Source organism: Etheostoma spectabile, unplaced genomic scaffold (assembly GCF_008692095.1).
Source record: "Etheostoma spectabile isolate EspeVRDwgs_2016 unplaced genomic scaffold, UIUC_Espe_1.0 scaffold00018868, whole genome shotgun sequence".
NCBI classification, from domain to species: Eukaryota; Metazoa; Chordata; class Actinopteri; order Perciformes; family Percidae; genus Etheostoma; species Etheostoma spectabile.
This window is the reverse complement of record NW_022604532.1, coordinates 1-3,399: the sequence shown is the minus strand read 5'-3', so window position 1 is coordinate 3,399 and position 3,399 is coordinate 1. Positions and strand designations below refer to the sequence as shown.

The window sequence follows — 3,399 nt, the reverse complement described above, 5'->3', positions numbered from 1 at the left end:
TCCGTGTAGTCTTTCTTCTTGGACAGTTACCTTGCAATCTAAAACTGTATATCCTATTGTCTCTAGAACAATAGTTGGCAGTTGGAGGAGTAATGGCTCTTTACAGTGAATATGCAAAAGAGTTGTTCGCAAGTTCAGCCCAGGTAGATGCTCAGCCCATATTCACACAGACCTAAACCTATTCACTTAATGCTGGTTACAATATTCTAATAATCAACGATGCCAGAGAAAAATGACAAAGAGTGATAACATTTTTTACTGGCATTTTTTTATAAAGTATTGGCTTTTGTCTTGCAAAAGTTTATTTCCAATAACATTAACAAGCATACTGTTAGTTACGGTCCCTGTGCATCTCACAATGCTGTTAATAGTTGCATGCAGGTAGTGTGGCCGAGTGGTCTAAGGTGCTGGATCAAGGCTCCAGTCTCTCTGGAGGTGTGGGTTCAAATCCCACCACTGCCATCTGCAAATACTACATTGCTGGAAGGCAACCAATGTGATGACTTGTAGTTCAGATGACGGCATTCCTTATGACATAGCTTGGTAAAATACCAAAAGTCATTAGAGGAAACTTGGTAGACTCCTTGCTGACTCTGCTGTTAAAATCTGTACTCTGCCCTGGCTATAATGACCACCCAATCGTAGGTGTTTAATGTGAAATACTCATTCATTGCCAAAATTGACGGGGCGCGTGTCGGCCGTCACGGTATGCTACCTATACCATCCAAAGACTGAGACTGCAGGGATTTGTTATATATCTGCATATGTTTAACGTGTTCATATGTTTCTTTAATTTTCACAATGTTTAAAATCATCAGTTAACCTAGCCATTCTCCATTTCCCCACAGTAATCTCGTAGCTTTCTTGTGCAGACATTTTAACATCTAAAACTACGGTGATTTACATGCTACTGCTACATTCATCAATCCGTCATTCTGTTTAAAACTATACCATACTTCACAAACATTATCTATTCACAATAACCACGCAATACTCACATCTCCGACAACTATGTGTCTGTTTATTTAGTTTCAAAGTGTAACACAGGTTAAACATTAGTCATTTCAGATTTGTCTTACCGGCATCTTCTCTTTTCTGTTTTAAAAGGAAGTTTGCCGTGCACACCAGGTTTATAAGACGGTAAGACTTCCCGGGTGACAGGAAGTGACCCGTATTTTAAATGATAAAAATTGTAACCCTCATAATAGCTTGTGGTGTGTTTGAACGTGGTTAATTATATCACCATCTTATCACAACAGCCATGCTTGTGTCCATGCTTGTGTCTTTGTCATGCAAATACTCTGGAAGTCTACTTATTAAGAGTATGCGTTGTTGGAATTTAAAATGTTATATGTGCTTAAACATTGTGGGTGATTGCATTATACATTCAAGTCAAAAGGTAAAAGCATTATTTCAGCATAAATGAAGACATGTTGGTCATGCATTAAGTTTGTTGTCATAAGTATATAGTTTGTTGTTTGTTGTTTGTTACATTAAGATGTTTTGCAATACTTCTGTTTTATAAGATAAGATGTTCTGTTACATTTTGTTATAATACAGCTCTACAAATGTGTCAGAAGTTGAATCGATGATGTTCTTCTTCATGGCCCACTGACCTTTTGCTTTGCCAGTCCTGAACTGAGGGTCATAAACTTTAAGTCACATTCCAATTGAAAGATAACGAATAGGCACACACACACACCACTGTGGCCAAGAGACCCCACCCTTTGTGAATAAGACCAGGGGGTCCAGGAGCAGAGAGTCAGACAGATTTGGGGTTGAGCCGTGTTAGGTTGACTCTGTATTTGTCTCTAGGATATCCTATGTAATAAAATGGATTCACACATCCACATCTGAGATTTTGACTACTAATTGAATGAACCCTGAGAATGGAGCAGGATTTAGCTCCAACACAAGATAAAGCCATACAAAAGTGTGCAGCAGATTTGCACTTTTGATTGGCAGAAAAACAGCAAGGACAAAATATTGGCCCTGTGACAGTGTGGGAATAGGTGAGACGCCTATGAGTTGAAATTATTTTTGGTGGGCTTTGCTGTTTGGCTAAGCCTTTTGTACATGTGAAAAACAAATATGCTCTCCAAAAGGAAACTCAGATTCTTAAACGTAGCCAAAATGTGACAGCATGGGAATATTGCACGTGGCAGGAGCTTGACCAATTGGGAAAACCACAATTGCCGTCTTTAACTAAAACTTTTTGTGCTTCCCCATGAAGCGCTTGGACGGGGGTGCTAAGCAGCAGCTGTTATGTCCATTTCAAATTACTGGACCGTGACAACTGAGAACCGTCGGGGAGGTCGCATCTGACAGCATAGAGGTGGTGGTCATCGCTTCTCGGCCTTTTGGCTAAGATCAGTGTAGTATCTGTTCTTATCAGTTTAATATCTGATATGTCCTCTATCAGGGACAACATATTAAATGGATTTTTAGCAATGGGAGTTGAAAAAGGGGCTTGCTTCATTCACTCCACGCATCGACCCGGTATTGCAGCATCGCTGGGAACGGTGCACCATCTTCTGTCTTGTGGAAAAACAATTAACGATGCACGTTGAGCTGCCCGTTGCCAAAACTGTCAATGGACCTGAAGAGCAATTGATATGAGTTGATCAAAAATTGTTATATTTATTGCTGATTGAAAACTATTTACATGACAGCATCGAGCTTCAGATCAATGGTGTTGTCATGGTAACAAACAAACTATATACAGAACGTTTTGCAACAATTAATACAACACATGCTGTTGCAATTATGAAGTAAATGTAATGAAAAGAGTTTTCATATCAATATAACTTTCTTTTTTAACTTTTTATTTTTTTATGATCAGTGTGATTTTTTTTTTTTTTTGGTTCTTTTTTATTTTTTTATTTCCACACAGGTATATGTGTGTGTGTGTGTGTGTGTGTGTGTGTGTGTGTGTGTGTGGAGTGTTTGTGTGTGTGGTGAGAGAGAGAGAGACACAGAGAGAGAGGGGGCGGGGGGGGGGGCAGCTGACAGTAAAAAAAAAAAAAATCTCCGATGGCAGAGACGCAACTGGAGCGCATTTAAAACAAGCAGCATGTCTGAAACCCACGTCACAGAATCTACTGGTTACTATGTAAGGACTGCAAACCCCACGTTCCACCAGAAAATCTAGGTTACTATGTAAGGACTGCAAAACCCCACGTTCACCAGAAATCTACTGGTTATATGTAAGGATACAAACCCACGTTCCCAGAAATCTACTGGGTTTATGTAAGGACTACAAACCGAAAGTTAAAAACAAACCTGAAGCTGAAGAAAACCTAAACGTTAACGGAACAGATCCGCAGACCGAATTGACTGAAGGAGCAGGATCCGGAGAGAGCGAGAGAGGGGAGAGCGAGGAGAGAGAGCGCATTTCTC

At 40.0% G+C, this 3,399-nt stretch overlaps 2 non-coding genes across 2 annotated transcripts; both read left to right on the top strand.

Annotated features, from left to right (window-relative positions):
* The first annotated feature begins 380 nt into the window (after window positions 1–380).
* trnal-aag (transfer RNA leucine (anticodon AAG)) lies at window positions 381–462 on the top strand. The gene has a single exon. It is a non-coding gene; the product is annotated as a tRNA-Leu (tRNA).
* A 1,882-nt stretch (window positions 463–2,344) lies between these two features.
* Window positions 2,345–2,533, top strand: LOC116683028 (U2 spliceosomal RNA). The gene has a single exon (XR_004330506.1). It is a non-coding gene; the product is annotated as a U2 spliceosomal RNA (small nuclear RNA).
* Window positions 2,534–3,399: the final 866 nt, after the last annotated feature.